At 44.2% G+C, this 20523-nt stretch overlaps 1 protein-coding gene and 1 long non-coding RNA gene across 6 annotated transcripts in view; one reads left to right on the top strand and one right to left on the bottom strand.

The window, feature by feature from the left end:
* Positions 1 to 20523, bottom strand: part of LOC310706525 (heparan-alpha-glucosaminide N-acetyltransferase-like) — a 167584-nt gene that overhangs the window by 81723 nt on the left and 65338 nt on the right. The window lies entirely within an intron of this gene.
* Positions 1502 to 19555, top strand: LOC310706705. Of its 2 annotated transcripts, XR_014526094.1 has the most exons (4): positions 1502 to 1566; positions 2116 to 2166; positions 2285 to 3021; positions 18630 to 19555. It is a non-coding gene; the product is annotated as an uncharacterized lncRNA (long non-coding RNA). The 2 variants fall into 2 exon arrangements; XR_014526093.1 differs by lacking the exon at positions 2285 to 3021.

Below are 20523 nucleotides of genomic sequence, written 5' to 3'. Positions count from 1 at the left end.
CTGTTCCTAGAGCATCCCTCAATACTGTTTTCAGATCAGGCTCAATAGCACCCAACACAAGCACAAACCTACGGTAATACCAATGCAGACATAGCACTAAGGTAAATTGAGTCTTTTAGACTGGCACCAAATGACTTTAAATAAATAAATACAATAAAATACAGTGTGTATGTAGGTTATTATTTTTGTTTGATTCTATGTTACGTATTTTTATGTTTTTAATACAGGCAACCCCTGATTTGCACAGGGGTTAAATTATGCCCCTGCCATGCTCCCACTCCCAGTCTGCCCCCTTTTCTGGCCACTTCCAGATCACTGCTATGCATGCGTGTGCAGTCGCGCACAAAACTAATGCACATAAATCGGTCGTTACCTGTATTGTAAACTGCCCTGTGATCTTCGAGTGAAGGGTTGTATAGAAAGTGAATAAATAAATGAAGTTATATCAGTTAATCCTTCTGCAATAATGGGAAGAATGAGCTGCAGAAATTCTATTTTGGACTACTGGTATTCATGATTTTATGCAGCACTATCCATTAGCATGATGCATAAGTGTGGCCCCAAGGAATGACAGTGTAAAGTTTGATAATGAGGAGGAACAAAGGCAACAAGGTATGAATGGGAGCAAATAGTCTACTGATTTCTTTTAAGCAGTTTCTTCTACAGAAAAATGTTCATTTCCTTTTCAACAGCACGTCTCTTGGGTTTTAGCTATAAATGCTGCAATTATTCCAAGGGGGGATATGATTCAAAATTACAGCACAGCATTCCAAAAGTACTTTGGTACTCACCTCAAAGGGCAAAATGCAACAAAGCAGTGATACAGAGCAGGCCAACCAACCTGAGATAAATGTACTTTTCCCCAGAGCTGTGAAATGAAATTAACTCTTGAAAGGGAGTTCACTAACTGTGACCCAGTGCTAACAATTTATGGGTCAGATATTTAACTCCTGCAAAATTACAACTGCTCCTCTAAAGTGAGCACTTGATCATTTTAGGGAAATCAAAACTTCTCGCTATGCAAACTCTAAGGATCCCATTTTAATAAAACAACTCTACCAGTTCAGAAAGTAATTTGATCCAGTGGGTGCCTCATCCCATTGTCCCTCATTTCCTTTGGAAGACAGCAGGCAGGTGGAACCAGGCCAAAATATTCTGCTTCTTCGTATGGCTATAGCACCGAAAACTAATTTCCAGAATCCCTTGCCAAGTCATGAAGTAGGATTGGAGAACCTATGGTTCACCAGATGCTGGACTCAAATGCCCATCAACTCCAGCCAGCATTGCAAATAGTCAGGATGATGGGAGTTGTAATCTGGAGGGCCTCAGGTTCCCCATCCCTGTCATAAAGGATGACGGGGATTAACCCTTGGACCACACACACTTGCATACATCTGGGAAGTGTCACCCCAACAGCCTCTATGATGTCACAAGGCCTTCTGGGACACACTGTTTCACTGACACTTTGAAACCAACTGGCCTGCTTTCTCTTGGCTACTGGAGACTAGTGCAAGGTCCAGACCCTCCCCATATTATGTGCTGGAAGACTGAAAGCATTGAATTATGGCATGTGAATATGGAAATTAGAGATTGGGCAGTTATTGGCTCTTGGCTCCTATTGTTTTCTGGACAAAATTTAAGATACTCATGATTATCTATGGAACACTAAATGGCTCGAGTCCAGCATACCTAAAGCATCAACTCCTCCCCATTGTCCCACCACAATACATAAGACTGGCCTAGACTATGAGTGAGGTAATCTGTCAGGGACTGCATGCCAGTGGAGGTGGAGGTAAAAGTGGGCAGGGCCAGAGCTCAAATGGGTGGAGCCAACCTCTTTTCTCTTTCTGCACACCCAGTTCCCCCCATTACTTCATGTAAGATCTTTTTGTTCGTAATGCCTTTAAGTGGCTAGGGAATGGGCAAGAAAATGTTTAAATCAATGCAAATTGGATATTTTTTTTTTATTAACATATTAACAGTGCCAATATTACTACTCAGTTACCCAGTCCACACTGCGTATATCATAATCCTGTGCAAATATGAGCGCAGAGGGAACCACTTCTACTCTGCACATCCTAATACAACTCTGTCTCTCTCTCTTCCTTGTTTCAGAGAGTTGATTCCTGAAGAGTTAACACACTCCAGCCATCATTCAGTCTGCTGGTGAGTGCCTCTGTTTGGTTCGGTAAATGAAATTTATTAAAACCATTACATGCACAACAATGCCACAAATACCCAGGCCATAAGTTACTGTATCTAAAACGTGCTTTCATTTAATCAGCAGACAGCGAGGAGATGTAATGAGCTGAAGCAGAACCTTGCTTTCTATGACTTGTCCGACAGTGCCTACATCCTTTAACATAGACCGCATCTACCTATTACCTAAGACTTGTTCTTGAAAAAGCAATCACTGAAGAATAATATTCCATTTAATACACCCAAGCTTTTGCTTCTTACAAGCCTGACAGGCATCACATTTTTCCTGTCTCCAGCTACTTCTCCTCAGCCATTTAAAAACAATGTGTAGTTTTATCTCCGCATCCATCTTGTCTACCCATACAATGGAGATCCTGTAGCTGAATTCCAGAAAACTTATCCTCTGCAATGGGGCTGCATTAATCCCAAGATTCATTTCCTAGACAGGAATTCTCCCCCTCTCTTTTGCAAAGATCACAGGCATCAGACTAGATAACAGTAAGAGATCTGTCAAGCACGTTTCCATCAGCAGCTTTCAAAAAAGAAGAAAACAATACACAAATCGCAGAGAAATCTAAACAGTCCTAAAGAAGGATGAGGAGAGTTAAGTGAGTTTTGATCTCAACAGATGGTGCAACATGTCGTAATTATTATCAAGACACCTGGGGATTCGTTCATCCAAGGAAGATTAAAATTCACTGGTGTATTGGATGCAGTGGTCCAGCAGAGGGAGAGAGAAATATATAATGTACATTGTTCCGCAAAGGCTTTCACCACAACAGAATTCCAAGGTTCAGAGAAACATTTGTCAATAACCTCTAGGTAATTTCTAAAATTTTATATGTCTTAGCTTGGTCTGATACAGTACAATTAGAAATACTCACATTCTCTTCTATGACTGGAGAAAGAAGCCACACAAACAAGGGATTTGCTGCAAACCACTGCACGTGGAAAACATTCAGTGGTTCATAAAAGAAGACAGGGAAGCCTTCTGAACATGTGAAGTTTTGTGGAAACACTGGAGCATCTGCCTGAATGTTCTCACCACTGAAATGGGCCTCATGTTTTTTGCTTCTTTCTTCATCTTAGGTAATGTGTTATATAACCTATCCTCTAGGAAAGGGTGAAATACAAACTCAAATAAAATAAGAATAGACTATTGTACAGATTATATAGTGGAAAGGACCTAACAGAAGCAGAAGACATCTAGAAGAGGTGGCAAGAATACAATGAGGAACTATACCAGAAAGAAATGGATGTCTCGTATACCCCAGGTAGTGTGGTTGCTGACCTTGAGCCAGACATCCTGGAGAGTGAAGTCAAATGGGCCTTAGAAAGCACTGCTAATAACAAGGCCAGTGGAAGTGATGATATTCCAGCTGAACTATTTAAAATTTTAAACGATGATGCTCTTAAGGTGCTACACTCAATATGCCAGCAAATTTGGAAAACTCAGCAGTGGCCAGAGGATTGGAGAAGATCAGTCTACATCCCAATCCCAAAGAAGGGCAGTGCCAAAGAATGCTCAAACTACCGCACAATTGCACTCATTTCACATGCTAGCAAGGTTATGCTTAAAATTCTATAAGGCAGGCTTAAGCAGTATGTGGACCGAAAACTCCCAGAAGTGCAAGCTGGATTTAGAAGAGGCAGAGGAACCAGAGACCGAATTGCAAACATGCACTGGATTACGGAGAAAGCTAGAGAGTTCCAGAAAGACATCTACTTCTGCTTCATTGACTATGCAAAAGCCTTTGACTGTGTCGAACACAGAAAACTATGGCAAGTTCTTAAAGAAATATGAGTGCCTGATCACCTCATCTGTCTCCTGAGAAATCTCTATGTGGGACAAGAAGCTACAGTTAGAACTGGATATGGAACAACTGATTGGTTCAAAATTGGGAAAGGAGTACGGCAAGGCTGTATATTGTCTCCCTGCTTATTTAACTTATATGCAGAATTCATCATGCGAAAGGCTGGGCTGGATGAATCCCAAGCCGGAATTAAGATCACTGGAAGAAATATCAACAATCTCAGATATGCAGATGACACAACCTTGATGGCAGAAAGTGAGGAGGAATTAAAGAACCTTTTAATGAGGGTGAAAGAGGAGAGCGCAAAATATGGTCTGAAGCTCAACATCAAAAAAACGAAGATCATGGCCACTGGTCCCATCACCTCCTGGCAAATAGAAGGGGAAGAAATGGAGGCAGTGAGAGATTTTACTTTCTTGGGCTCCATGATCACTGCAGATGGTGACAACAGTCACGAAATTAAAAGACGCCTGCTCCTTGGGAGAAAGGCGATGGCAAACCTAGACAATATCTTAAAAAGCAGAGACATCACCTTGCCAACAAAGGTCCGTATAGTAAAAGCCATGGTTTTCCCAGTAGTGATGTATAGAAGTGAGAGCAGGACCATAAATAAGGCTGATCGCCAAAGAATTGATGCTTTTGAATTATGGTGCTGGAGGAGACTCTTGAGAGTCCCATGGACTGCAAGAAGATCAAACGTATCCATTCTTAAGGAAATCAACCCTGAGTGCTCACTGGAAGGACAGATTGTGAAGCTGAGGCTCCAATACTTTGGCCACCTCATGAGAAGAGAAGACTCCCTGGAAAAGCCCCTGATGTTGGGAAAGATGGAGGGCACAAGGAGAAGGGGACGACAGAGGACAAGATGGTTGGGCACTGGTCTCGAAGCTACAAACATGAGTCTGACCAAACTGCGGGAGGCAGTGGAAGACAGGAGTGCCTGGTGTGCTCTGGTCCATGGGGTCACGAAGAGTCGGACACGACTAAATGACTAAACAACAACAACATTGTACAGATTAAACCGAGACTGATGAAACGGGATGTAGAGTCGTAGCAAACCTTTTCTGCTCATGTCTCCTGTGCTGCAGCCTTCTTCAACACACCCTAATTGACATTGTTTATTTACTAACTGTATTTTCACCCTACTTTAAGGCAATTGTTCCCTCCCAAAGTGTCTCACATAAAAAAAAGAGAGGTAACCTGCCATCAGGCTTACAAAGTAAAAAGGCAAGTGGCAGAAGGGAAGGGGAGTGGCAGGAAAGAGGCAGAGGAGGGAGATCAGTTCTTCAAGGTCAAAACAAAGTGGTCCGCTACAAGTGGGTGTTTATATTCCACTGCAGTGAGGCTGATCTTCCCTTGCTACATTCTTGCTTGAAGAGCAGTTGGAGGCTCTTATTCCGTTGGCATGTGGGTGGGGCCAGAGTCTCTCTCCCCCCCACACCTTTGCTCCTGCTTTTTCAAGGGAACTAGCGGTTGGAGCTGTACTCCTTCTTGGCTGATGGATGAGGCCTGGTTGGTCTCCCACTTGCCTTATTGTCATTTGTGGACAGCAGGGGATGTACAGCCTCCCAGTTGTCCTAGGTCGTCCTCATATTTCCTCCTCCATTCTCAAATCAGGTATCTCAAATTACCCTAGCTGTGCAGTGATGACTTTCCTATGGCTTCACAATATGCCACTCTTGTAATATCTCTGGCTGCTCCTGCAGCCATTTTAAAGCTGGGGTCATTCCCTCCGAGACCTACTGTGGCCCATGGATTCAGCAGCAGAGTGGCAGTTGGTACAAATCCGCTCCACTTCCCAGTGGGGAGGAGTTGCGGTGGACCGTGGCCACCCACTCCCCACCGGGGGCGGGGGACTTTGTCCCCCATTGCCTGGGGGATCCCGGCCACATCAGAGCCCGGCCAGCCAATCCACTGGCTGGGGGGGGGCATGGCCAGGGCTGTTTAAACTGAGGAGCGAGCCAGAAGACTTCCTCTTTGGCTCGCTTCCTCAATCACCCGCCCTCCCTCCCTATTTTGTAGGTTAGGCAATGGCCTTGCTATGGACTTCGGTTGGTCGCCTTGGTTGTCCAAGGGGCCTGGTAGGAATTTTTCCACTTGGCAAATTGGCACTGGCCACTTGGTTTTCGCCTACCTCGTAGCAATCATCACAACTTTGTTAGGGTTGCAGTTAGGCATTGTTTGACCTTGTGGGGGGGAGGGGAGGTGTGGCCATCCCCTTCCCCTCCATGCTTAAGGGTATTCTGTTAAAGGAATCCGGGGGTGTTGATCTAGTCTGAAGCCCAGCTGGGGGCTAGGGCCTTGACACGACCCCGACGGGAACACCAGGGGGAGCTTGAGTTGGTTCGCATCGACAGGGCTCCCCCTACCGGTGGCTTACCCTTACTGGACTTCCTGCACAATGGGCAGGAGTCAGATATAGTCAATAGTCCAATCAATGCCTAAGCCAATACCGCTCACATTCTGTAATTTCAATAAAGTTGTGGCCAAAATTTGCCCAATAACATAAACCTAATATCTCTGTCCTTGTGTGAGTTAATTCCAACGAGGGGGTGGCTGTTGGGTCTCGAATGCAAGTAAGGATTGTGGGGGAGTGGGGGAGGCTTATAAACTCTTTTGATCCTCCCTGTAACTCTTTTTTATTGTACTTTGAAACATACCACAAACCACCTCAAGTACAAGTTGGGAATACCAGTGAGGTCCAGTAGGTGCCTTCTGGAAGGTGGTGGCACCCTAACTCTGGAATGCCCTCTCCAAGGAGGCCCACCTGGCACCCAAGCTTTTGATCTTACAGTGGGGGTTTTTCTAGAAAAAGAGGTGCCAGAACTCACCATGAACACCTGCTTTGTTCTCATATAATAGGAATGGCACACACCTGAGAGTTGCCAGAACAGAGTTCGAGTGAGTTCCGACTGGGGGGAAAGCCCTGCTTTACAATATTTTAATGAGTTTCAGATCTTTGAGGTATTCCTTGCATTTTAAGATTCATGATATTTGAGTGCTGCTATGAGCTTCATTGTTTTGGTTTCTATTGCTGGTTTTCTGATGTCAGATTTTATACTGCAGTTATGTATTAATTATCACTTTTTATACATATTTGTCTTAATTTTTATTAGAAGCTGTCCAAAGGACTTACGTTATTGGGTGGCATATAAATGTTGCAAATTAATAAAATAAATAAATGCTTGAGATAAATACAGTGGACGCTCGGGTTGCGAACATGATCTGTGCGGGATGTACGTTCGCAACCCACAGCGTTCGCAACCCACGTCTGCGCACACGTGGGTTGCGATTCAGTGCTTCTGCGCATGCGCAAAGCGCGATTTAGCACTTCTGCGCATGTGTGACCACCAAAACCTGGAAGTAACCCGTTCCAGTACTTTTGGGTTTCGGCGGTCCGCAACCTGAAAAGACGCAACCTGAAGCGGCTGTAACCCGAGGTATGACTGTAATCAAATGCACAGACTAGCAAAATTGTGTGGGGCACAATCCCCTTGGTGGTGTGGGCAGCACCACTGGGCATGACAACGCAGTTCATCTACTTTATATGTTGCCGGATCATACTGCCTGAAGTGAGTCACTTCAGCCACAAATCTGACACCTGCTGATTCCGCGTTTCAGTTCTCGGTGGCTGTAAAACCTGCTAACATGAAAACCTCCTTGTTTGCCCTTGTCAAAGGCAACTGGTCTGAAACTCTTAAGAGGACTAATACACAAATTCTGCATACCCTTAAGAAAATTACTGGGTTGTGCCCAAAGCACTTGGCAGCTCGCCGACTGCAGTCTGTAAGCCATCAGGCATGCTACAAGCTTTGCTAAAACTCAAGTTAATAAATAGGGAAAGGGGGGAGTTTATAAACAGGAAAAGATAATCCAGCACCATTCTGTGATAATATTTCTATTTGTGCAGTGGCATCAGTATTCATAGAACTTACTGAGTAACAACAACAGAGGACAGGCCCCTGCCCTGAGCAGCTTACAATCTAAACTGAGGTGTGTGGGAGGAGAGGGAAGCATATCAAATCACAGAGAAAGAGGAAACAGAAAAGCAAAAACAAACAGGAAATTAAGTTTGATCAGATGGATACTCAGCTTTGTTTCAAGAGGAAGAGAAAGGGTGAACTGCACAGGTATTCTGGAAGGAAGTTCCAGTTACAAGTGGCAGAGCAGGACAAAATCCCATCAGGCAGCTTAGTGACGGAGGAATGAAGGTCAATGTCAAGGTGGGATATGCATTGCGGTCTCCGAGTCATGTTTTTAAAGATAATACAATTAAGAAGCCAGTCCTTTCTTGTTGGATTTCACATTCACAAGGTGCACTTTGGCTACTGCTCTCTAGCTTTCACTTGTACAGACTGCTTTCTTCACTTAGCGGCTGAAGCTCACAGGGAAGAATGAACATGGACAACGAGGAGCAGTAAATGCAAAACAAATAGCCCTACATACTTCAAAGCCTCACTGTACAGATGACAGCTTGTTTTTTGTGGCTCCTGCGAGACTCATTCTTTTTCTTCCAGGACCATAACGCTATAAAGCGTCAGGTTCTTTTTCACTCTTAGAGAAGCATTATTGGTTGTTTAAACTGGGAAAGATGGCTGCATACCCGTGTTTTTGCTGGGAACCGCAAGTTTTTCATTCGGCAACTTCACAAACTATTGTGCAGGAGCTGAAGGTTGCTTGAATTTATTTCAAAGTCTTACATGGAACATATTTGGCACACATTTCCCACTAATGCATATAGCTTTTGCAAATACAATAAGTCAAAGTCTTTCACATAGTACCCAGTAATCTCTGCAGAGCAATGAATAGGTAATAAATTAGAGCAGAGGCCAAATGACCCGAATAGCACGTAACGCTCAGTGCCAGGTTGAGGGGCATGGAAGGTATTAACAATGTGAGTTCTCAAATCCACCAACAATGATGCCTCCAATACCCATTTTATAAAGGCACCCCACACTCTATTTTTCCTCTCTGCTGGGCTATGGACAGCCAGCGGTGCACACAGTGATGAAAGTATCAATGCCAGCAGATCTGGAAGAGGAAGTGGGGCAGAATGCTGGAGCAGGAGAGAAAAGAGTCACAAAGCAAGGGGAGGAAATCTGGAGGCAAAAACCAACACAGGCCAGGGTCTAACCCAGGCATGGTGAACCTGTGGCTCTCTAGATGTTGCCAAACCACAGATCCCTAAACACTGGTCCTGATGGAGCTGGTGGGAGTATGAGTCCAACAGCAACAACTGGACAGCCACATGTTCTCCATCCCTGGCCTAAGCTACTGAGGACTGTGGCCAGAAGAGGCTGGAACAGGATACAAGCACTCAGCAAGAACAAAGGCAGTCAAGGGAACAAAGGGAATGGGAGCCTGGGAGTGAAATCAGGGGGGAAAGGAGAGGCAATGCTTAAAATAATGACTTATTAATACAGTGGTGCCCCGCAAGACGAATGCCTCGCAAGACGGAAAACTCGCTAGACGAAAGAGTTTTCCGTTTTGGAGGTGCTTCGCAAAACGAATCTCCTATGGGCTTGCTTCGCAAGACGAAAATGTCTTGCGAGTTCCTGCAGGTTTTTTTTCCTCCCCCCCCCCTTTTTCTAAGCCGCTAAGCCGCTTATCAGCTGATCCAATAAGCCGATAAGCCGCTAAAAGCAGCTAAAAGCAGCTAAAAGCCGCTAAAAGCCGCTAAAAGCCGCTAATCCGCTAATCCGTCAATGGGCTTGCTTCGCAAGACGAAAAAACCGCTAGACGAAGAGAATCACTGAACGGATTCTTTTCGTCTTGCGAGGCACCACTGTACCTAAGACTTGCCTAGGGACGCAGGTGGTGCTGTGGTCTAAACCACTGAGCCTCTTGGGCTTGCCGATCAGAAGGTTGGCAGTTCAAATCCCCACAATGGGGTGAGCTCCCGTTGCTTGGTCCCAGTTCCTGCCAATCTAGCAGTTCAAAAGCACACCAAAAAGTTCAAGCAGATAAATATGTACCACTCTGGCGGGAAGGTAAATGGTATTTCTGTGCGCTGCTCTGGTTTCAGTATTCCATTGCACCAGAAGCGGCTTAGTCATGCTGGCCACGTGACCCGGAAAAACTGTCTGCAGAGTGGACAAACACCGGCTCCCTCGGCCTGTAAAGCGAGATGAGTGCCGCAACCCCAAAGTCGTTTGCAATTGGACTTAACTGTTAGGGGTCCTTTGCCTTTTTTTATCACTTGCCTAATTCATTTTTATTTTTTTAAAAAAAATCTTCAGGGGCATGTATAGCTGAATAATGTAATGCTATTCACTCCCCAATTCCAAATGGCAAGAAGTTCCAAAGCAGATGCTACAGAGTTTGTTCCCTTTGGATGAGAGAGAGCTCTACAGACCTATAGTCCCTTCGTAATATCTGCTTTGTTTAGAAAGAGACAATCAACAATGTTCCAAGAAGTTTCTTCTCAGAAGCAAGAAGAGTCCATAGGGCTATGATGCGCCTGACCTATATTCGCCACAATTTCCATTGTTCGCCCAGCTTGTCATAATAGCTTCCATTATGAAAAGGGCAAAGCTCCAGGGTGGAGATGGTGGGGAAGAGTCAGCAACTCGCGTCTGTTCTAGTTATTGGATAGATTCCTTCGTCTGTTATGTAGACTACAGAAGCCTGTATCCCCACCCCCACCCCTTTCCATCTACTTTCAATTTGGGCAACCTGGACTGCTCTAGAGAATTTCTGAAACACCTGTCCCATGTCCCCCACAGAGATGTCAGGGTGACATTCTATCCTTTCGTTGACTCTCTGGTTCAGCTCTCAATCAGCATGTTATGCATCAGACGTTATCCAGCTGTAGTACATGAGGTTTACCCAGGTTTTTCTTCCAGGCCAGATTTGCCCAGAGGTGATAATGTGAGATCAGTTGAAACCAAGGTGGGAAACCTGTGAAACGCACCCCCCCTCAATGTTTCTGGACTTCAACTCCCATCAGCCCCAGTCAGCAAAGTCAATGGTTGGGGATGAAGACAGCTGTAGTCCAGTAACAATTTGAAGGTTGTAGTTTCCACCAGACCTGGTTTAAGCTTTACAGCCTGGCTATCCAAAAACATTTCTCTAGCAGCCTCTCCTCTCACTTGTAAAATAATGGCTAGATTACATTAACAGGGTGGGTGGATAACCTTTGTGCAATTGTGAAGCATTTTAAGTATTAAGAAGGAGGTGGGCTCATAATCAGGTGGGGAAGGGGAACTCCCTCTTTGCATTTACTCTCCCAATACCTTCTTAAAAGAAACATGCTGTGCTGGAGCTGTTCCAGGGAACATCCAGCCAAATCCATTTGGAAATGGCTTAAGGCAAAGGATGGAACCTGGACGTTTTGAGGCCCTGCTTAGTAATTCTATCCTAGCCACATAATGAAGAAGGGCAATCCACCTAAGTAATCTTGTATTTTGCTGTCTTGAGCTGTCTTTTGCCTGTTTCCTCTTTGTGTCACAGTTTTATCAGTCTGGGCCCAGGATTTATGAAATATTCTGCTTCGATTGTTTGGCTACACGCTTCTTTGAAAGAACTTAATGCCCAGATTAGAGAAGAGGGATTCAGAAATTATGGCTGGAACAGACAGATGGATCTCAGACCTTAAAGCTGTTCTTCCCTACAGCTTGAGTTTACGTTGGACATCCAAGCTGACCTGGATAAATTTGGTGGTGGCAGTTATAAAATATTAGCAGTTGCCAATAAGTTAAAATACATATGGGCTAAGAGTGAATGATTTCCTTCCTGTGCAACCACAGGTTTGAAAGCAGTAAAAAGGAGGGTAGGAAACCTCCAATGTTGTGTATACCAGTGTTTCCCAACCTTGGGCCTCCAGCTGTTTTTGGACTACAACTCCCATCATCCCTAGCTAGCAAGACCAGTGGTCAGGGATGATGGGAATTGTAGTTCAAAAACAGCTGGAGGCCCAAGGTTGGGAAACACTGGTGTATACGTTGAATGTAGTAGATGTCATATCTGAAGTGCTCCCATTGGTAGGCTTCTTATATATGGAAGTTACGGTCCTGAAGCATCTTTCTTTCTTAAGACATTCAGAAAGGCTATGTGACTAACGATATCATATGTACAAGTGGAGCCTGCAAGAAATGTTGCTGTATATCCTCACCCCCTAACACAGAAGCAGGGAATGTCAGTCCTCCTTTGGGTCAAATGCAGCCCTCCAGACCTCTACATCTGGTTGTCAAGACTCTGTACAGGCTATACCCCTCACTGACCCTGCTCTATGCTTTTGTCTACCAATTTTACCTGGCTGGAATGTCTTCTTGACCTGTGATAATACCCTTCCCTATCTGAATGGAGGATGGAGAGTGGTATAAGTCTGACCACACCCCAGAAGAGTCCTCGCAAAGGAATGTGACCCTTAAAGCATGGGTGGGGAATCTTTTTCAGCCTAACAGGAATGTTCCAGCCAGCCAGCCAACCAGCTGTGTCTTCCTCCAGCTCAAGGATACTATAACCTGTTAAGGTGCAAGGAAATCAATTCACTCTTCCCCTCTTTGGGTTTCCATTTTCCTTTCCCAGTTAAATATTTTGATGCTCAACCTGAAGCCCTTTGAAATGATCTAACCTTCACATAGCAAAGTGCTTGAAGGCAGGCACCAAAAATCACTAGCTAGTATTACGGCGTTAAGACTTGAAAAAAGCCAGCCTTTGATCCGAGCACATACTTAACGCTCAACATCTGAGGAATCCCACTGGAGTTAAAAGTTTAAACACATATGCGGTGGTTAATTGCTTTAAAAGGTCAAGACCTTATTGTTTCACAGCAGGAGTACATCTCAGCCAACACACGGGTGTATTTCACACAGTGACATAAGCACAATACTCAACTTGCACGCTAGTCATAAAAATTGATCATTTTAAGCCTCCCCTCCCCATTCTACCCCTCAGTTAAACAAGTCTTATATCAACCAAGCCAGCTGTCATTGATATCCACTATCCAGTCCCAGTGGGAGCCTTTGAACATGAACCAAAGCAGCTGCCTTCTAGACAAAACTAGGTGATACTGTAAGTGCCTGTACCAGAATGAGGTTCTAGCCTTAGTTCCATCGTCAGTTCACACATTTGTGAGTTTTTATATCTGAACTTAGGATTTTGGAAAAGTGTGCCTACTTTGAATGAGTCAAACGCAAACATGTATCAAGTGGCCACACCCTCTCAAGATTTTGCGGTGTGACTCAATTGTTTATCAAAACTTTAGGTTTGTGCATTTAAAGTGGATTAAAGCCCTCAGTTGCCCTAGCACAACAAATCTACTTTATTAAAACAAAAAAACAGATTTTTTGCAGTTTGGAAAGTGACAAGGAAATGTACTGAACAAATGACAAACAGGAAGAACACCCCACAAGCAAATCGGGATGAATGCTCGTTGTTGCACAACCACCCCACAAACATCAGAACAAATGCTCAATAAATAAGTTAGAATTAGCTACAGCTCCCTTCCCTGTCAGCTAAACAGCTGGTTATAAACCTAGTTTTTTGGCATGTACGTAGTTTGTGAAGAGGTCTTGCACCCATTGTTTCTGAAACCTCAGTTGTTACATTGGTTAGCAACAATCCTCAGACTAGCACAAAAGAGCAAACGTGGCGACTGTAAAGTCTCCTGATTGGTCCTTTCTACCTCGCCACTTCTCAAGTTCCCTTACTACATCCTTAGACTGGAGTCTTAATGCTCAAGCTGCAATGAACCTCAGATCTTCTTTTCTGCCAGATCTCTTGTTACTTTCGGCTGTGCTAACACTTCCAGTTCCCCAACATTTGCTGCTGGATTAAACTGTCCCAGTTTGCAGCAGCAAAGTGGTGGAGTTCAGTCTGCTTCCCTCCCTGTTCAATTCAATGGGAATGCATGGAACGCTCAGAAGACTTAACCTGATGGCCAAGCTCCATCAGTGTCCATGGAGGCTTCCACCATCAGCTTCCGAGAGGGGAATTTTTGTCACAACCATGTCAGGGAGGGGGATATGGTTAACCCCTCCCCCATGAGTTTGGGGGAGAGTAGGCTGTACGCTGAGACCTTTCTAATCCAGCAAGTGTTAAAATTTCATCAAGGATTCAAATTCCTGGAATAGCCATCAAGAGAACAAAGGAAAGGGGCTCTGTGCAAGGCAGAAAATGGGTGAGGTCCCCTCCTTCAATTTGTGGGCAGTTAGAAAGACAAAGGCAGAGCTGAGAGTTGAATGATGTGAGCTAGAAGCCAGCAGCAAAGCTGAGAGTCAGAGAGACAGAGCAATGCTCGATTTCTATTTGAATCCAAGGCCATGACCATGGGAGAAACAAGAGCCTTTGGGGATGTTAATGCTGTGAACCCCTTCATCACTGGCTCAGGTTGCATATATGTGTAAATAAACCATATATCATATAGACACCACAATCTCCGCTGTGATCTCGTGCCAGAGGAAATATGAACCCTGAGTAAGAGCCCAGAGATGGTTATTCCGCTGTTTTAGTAGCGTTTTAGCATTTTGAAGTTTGAGTTAATTTTTTTGTTAATTGCAAACCACTCTTGATTTTCTTGGAACTGAAAAATAGAGTATCTGATTCCTCAAATCAATGCCAATATTGCTGACATATATAAAGCTGCTTATGTATATTTATATGTATTTTCCTAATTTTAATAGGTCCCATTCAAAAAGTAAATTAAAGGTAGAATGGCTGTTAGCCTCCAATTTTAGCAGCTGAACATTCTCACCTCACTGCATAACAGGGGTTTTTAATGGAATTACAGGAAAGTAGCAGAAGAGTGCTGCTTGGTCTCAGACCTCTATAGCTGCTTCTTTTGACACAGCTGAGTACGTTTCCATACCTCCTCCTGCACTTGGTCTCCCCCAATGGGAATAAAATAGATTGACTCTAATAGGTTTTAATGTACAATGATTAGCTCATTTATAAAAGATTTCTACCAAAGCCTCAATTATTTAGATGCAGATCAAGATCAAAAGAGATCAAAGCATATCCTGAACCTGTAGGAAAAATCAAGATGTTAATTAAATGAGGAGAAGATCAATGGACTCTAACCTCATCTATATGATGCAGGAGGAGGAATGTATTAAAATTCAGGACAGCCAGGACACTAGCACACAGGAGAATGCCATGCTGGCTGCGCAGTGCTGCTTTTTGCTATATGAAAAGGCATTACATCAAGTCATGGACCTTGATTCATGATTCATTACCCGCCACAAACAGATGACATCTGACCCACAAAGAAAGATTAATACAACTATTTCAGCCGCATGTTTGTAAGTGCATCCTATGCTGAAAAAGTCAAAGTAGTAATGAATTATGACACGTATGTCACATGACATGTCAACAACCCAAGATTCATATACTGGGAAGCTTAAATAACATCGGTGCAATCTAGTCCTTAGGGTCATTCAAGCCCAGTGCTGGAAGTCAGTTTATCACTACCTGCCTCTTTCCAGCAGCACCATTTGCTATGGCTGAATAGACGCAGCGCACTGCAGGGTTTTGTTTTCTTTCACCACTGGGGTTCATGTTGATGAAATCACCCCCAACTGTAAGTACATTGGAAGTCAGCCCCTAAATCAGAGCTGAGTGGCAAGGAGTTGCACAGGTTACCCTTTTCAGCCTGAATTTGTTACACAGATGGCACACATCTGGCTAAAACTGCCTAGTCAGCATACAGGTTGCCAACTCCCTAAGTCAGTGAGAAGGCTGATTATACTGCTTTGAGGTTTTTCCCTACAATTTATCAGTGTGTGCATTTTATGAGATAAATAAGCACAGCGCTAGCAAAACAGCAGCCAATGCACATGGAAAGGGAAGGCTTGTTTAGTGCAGGGACTGGGGTGGGGGTGCAGTGTGTCCCAATGTACAGTACTCTTTGCAAAGACACCTGAGCCTCTTTCTCCCACGGAAGCCGCACCAGCAGGAGTCAGCCCATCAAGACTGCTTTGACCACCCTGAGGAAACACTGTTTGACATTTACCATCTAGCTCAGGGCTGGGGACCCTTTTTCTGCCCAAAAGCTGCATTCCTTGCGGGGCAGTCTTCTAGGGGTCACATGCCAAAGATGACCAGGGTCAGAGGCAAAAGCAGACATAGTAATAAATGCAAATTTTACCTTTGCACAGTAGGCTGATTTCTGCAGATGCTCACAAACCCCTCCCTAACCTCCATCTATGGGGCATTATCAGAGCTCAAGGACACATTCCAGTGTGGCTCAGGAATGTCCCCAGGGCTAGACACTGTTTGGCCCCCAGGCCCAAGGTTCCCCCATCCCTGAGCTTCTACAACATCTGGAGTGAGCTGGAAAGCTCAGTTGGTTAGAGTGTCTGTCTTGAACCATAGGGTACACCCATCACCAGGATCCTCTTCCTCCTCCCCATTGTCCTGCCAGTTTATGACAACGTGGTGCTCATAATGCCAAGGTTGCAGGTTCAATCCCAGTAAGGGACAGCTGCATATTTCTGCATTGCAGGGGGTTGGACTAGATGATCCTCAGGGTCCCTTCCAACTCATTATTCAAAATGGAGGACAGACTGAGGAGTTTGTGGCAACATTTGAGGGAGTTGAGATGCAGAAATTTTGCCCGCCTTCCATGCCTGCCTTTCAACGCTGCTGTGTTCATTTCTAATGTTTGATGATTCTACAGCAGTTTATATTCTTAGCATCCACAGTCACTGTTAGGAACTAAAGCATCAGTGCCAGGCTCAAATATCACAACCTATCCTTTAGGTCTCCATTAGGTCCTTAGATAGTTCCCCACCCTAAGCCATCTGAGATGGTTTGGGATGCTGCAACATTTCTAAGGTAGGAACCTTCACTCTTGCAGAGGTCCAGTGGCTTGGTTTAGTCTGAACTTTATTACCCCAGACACACACAAAAGGCAAGGTGGGGAGATCAGGGGAAAGCTCACATTTCTACTGGACAGTGTTTGCAGCTCAGTAAGGAAGCCAACATCACAGAGTGTGCAGCATGCCACTTACTGGCATTTTAGCAAAGCGAGCCAAAGAACTGATGGCAGTTACACAAATCTTGGAACCATAAAAAGGGCAACAGATAAAGGGAGGGGAAATGATTTGTTGAGAAGTAGAGAGAGGTTCCAGAGGGAAAGAAGGCCTCGGGGAGAAAATGAAAGATCTAATTATTTGGTGAAGCAAGGAATATTAACACATCACTCATGTTTAGCATTAGCAATCATGAGAGTTCCACATCACTGCATTGTACAGCACGAAGCCGGAACCTGTTGAGAATGATAGATATATTCGGTCCTAGACAATGACAGTGTAGAAAACAGATTTTCATTAAGCAAGTGGGAATATCTGTAGATTGCCAGCTATACATCTGTCTCATCAACATAATGCATAGAGTGGAGTGGGAGACTCTAGTTGATCAATGTGCTCAACTAGGTCAGTTGCCCTAAGAAGATCTTTATGGATCACATTTAAAGCATTTTAAATATATGTTTGTAAGTGTTTTAGAAGAAGAACCAGGCTAGTACAATCCATAGTCTTGTATGACTGATAAAGTTGCCCACTAATTAAATAATTTTAGTTGATTAATCATCTGCCTTGTAACCAAGCAACAGAGGAATTGATTCAACATTGACTCGTCGTACCTATAAGGCTATTCAAATGCAGCTACATTGAGCATCAAATATTTTCCTGAAGAAAGGCTGAATAGCCCCAAATACTTTTGGATTTGGGTTATTGTAGAAAAGTATGTATTGTGCCTACTTTTTTTGGTTGTGTTTACATGACATTTTGGTGATACTGCTCTATTTTATGGGTTGGGATCAGGTCAAGTCTGCCATTTGTAACATTAAAATCCAAATGGCAGCTAGACCTGGATATTATAATATGAAATGCCCTATAGGCTTCAGATTTGACCAAAGGCATTTTTGTATATTTGGATTCCAAATATACTAGTTGAGTATTTGGCAGCCTGATATACCAAAGGGGGGGGGGGGAGTTATGCAGCAAACATTTATAGAACATTCAGTTTTTGCATCATTTTTAATCAGGGCCTGCTCAAGATATTTTGATATCAGAAGGGAAAATTCAAATGACCTCCCTAATGCTAACTGAAATGGAGCAGAATCTACTGGAAAGGAAGGACAAGACAAAGAGGTTGATAAAATTATGCTTTGTGAAGAAAATGGGTAGAGATAAATATTTCCCCTTGCTCATCTAAAATGACAAAATGGCAGGGGCTTCAGAACAGGCAATGTGAACTCTTACATTCTGTAGCTTCAGATTGGAATATCCTACCCTGGGATGTGATGATGGCTGCCAACTTGGATGGTTTTAAAAGGGGATTAGACATATTCGCACAATGGCAGTATATGACCTACACAATCAGAGGTACCATGCCTCTGAATACCAGTTACTGGGGGAGCAATAGCAGAAAGAGTCTAATGCCTCCTTACCCTGCTTGTAATCTTTCAAAAGGCAGCTGGCTGGTCACTTTGGGTAACAGGATGCTAAACTAGAGAGGAATCACCAAATCATAGAACTGTAGAGTTGGAAGGGTCCCTGCAATGCAGGAATCTCAACAGTCTGATCCATTCACAGGGCTCTTAAGTTCTCCAGAAGTTCTTCTAGCTCAAGGCTCATTGATATGCAACTGCTATGTTTTTGTTCATTTCAGTGGCGCCTGAGCAAGAGACCTTGGTGACTCACACAACATGGCAAGATCTGTCTTCTACTCTGCTGCCCTTACCCAAAATCCACCACCAGAGGAAGTTGCTTCACTTTGCCTGAAGAAGAATATGACCACCTTTGCTTTACATACTGTTGTGCCTTATTAAGAACTGCCATGGACATGGCAAGGGAGAAGGTTAATTCCATCCAGACCCCACCTGGAAGGCATCTAACTGCCATCAACGTAGTTCTATCAAGTCTGATGGAATAATGCAGACATTATCACCAGCTCCGCTCCTGCAGCTGATCTGGGAGAAAGACTGCTTCTGGGGTGAGACTCCTTTTTATCAATGGCAAGGCAGCCAGAACCACCACTGACATTGACAGGGAGTTGTTGCTCTTGCAGAGACAGAATCTGCATAAGCAAAACTATCTATATAACTGCATTATAAGAACTGTAACTTTTTTAAAAAAAACTTAGCTTGCTTTTCCTTTCTCCCTCCCATTCCTTTTTACCTCATGTGCCATGTCTAGATTGCGAGCTGGAGGGCAAGGACCATCTTAGCACAGAGTTCTGTAAGCTGCTCTGAGAGCCTTTTTGGCTAAAGGGCAGGATATAAATGCCATAAATTAATAAGACCCTTTTGCTATCCCTTTGGGAAAAATATGTCCTAAAGCCTCATTTCTTTCCTGAGTACATGTTTGCTTAAATCTTGTTTTCCAAATGGCATAACATTATCTCTCACCTTAATTACAATACATGGTGGTGACAGCATTAGCTTTGCACCATCTCCTCCCTGGAAGAGCATGCTGCATCATCAGATGCCATGAAATGCAATTAAGTGTCGCTCAGGCAGCCAGACTGGGCTATATTGGCTTGCTTTTCCTTCAGAATCCACAAGCAGCTCATTGTAGTAGCTACTCAGCCAGAGCAGGCTGATATCTTTGGTGACCTGGCAGGCATGCGGGAAGGGAACCAAATTGCCTCCTAACCAGTTCATGACCTCTGTGCCTTTTCATTATATAGGATCCCAGTTAGCAGCTACTTAGTAGGAAACCACCTAGGAGAAACTGTACATTTGCTTGCATGCATGCAGACTAAACAGAAGCAAAACAAGCATGTCACATCACTGCTAATAAAGGTAAAAGGTCAATGACCCCTGGACGATTAAGTCCAGTCAAAGACGACTATGGGGTGTGGCGCTCATCTCGCTTCAGGCCGAGGGAGCCAACGTTTTTCCGCAGACATCTTTCCGGGTCAGCATCCAGACGGAAGCCAGAGCACACGGGAATGCTGTTTACCTTCCCGACGCAGCAGTATCTATTTATCTACTTGCATGGTGTGCTTTCGAACTGCTAGGTTGGCAAGAGCTGGGACAGAGCAATGGGAGCTCCCCCCCCCCTCATGTGCACAGATTCAAATGGCCAACCTTCCAATCACCAAACTCAAGAGGCTCAGTGGTGTAGATCACAGCCTCACCCGTGTCCCCATCACTGCTAGTACTGAGGTAGGGTAGCATGGCGTTGAAGAGAGTGGACTGTGAGCCTGAAGTCCTTGGTTCAAATCTTGCCTCGCTATGAACTCCCTTGATTGCCTTAGACAAACAGCAGTCTCACCCTACCATATATTTAAAGCACTCTTTTACCACGCTTCAACAGTCATGGCTTCCCCAAAGGAATCCTGGGAACTGGCTCGTTCAATATATGCTTGATCACACAAGCATGCATTGTGCCAAACCTGGAAGTATCCTGAAAACGTCACAAAAATATCACAAAAGGGCTTTTCCAATGGTGTTTCAAATATACGTGATTTCACTGACACACACAATGCCTCAGAATATAATCCCTCCATGTAAATGGGGGTGTTGCCTGTACCCAATGTACCTCTAATGAATTCTGCA

The sequence above is a fragment of the Podarcis liolepis genome, assembly GCF_965112155.1.
Source record: "Podarcis liolepis genome assembly, chromosome: 5".
Classification (NCBI taxonomy): domain Eukaryota; kingdom Metazoa; phylum Chordata; class Lepidosauria; order Squamata; family Lacertidae; genus Podarcis; species Podarcis liolepis.
This window is presented reverse-complemented; position numbering and strand designations above follow the sequence as displayed.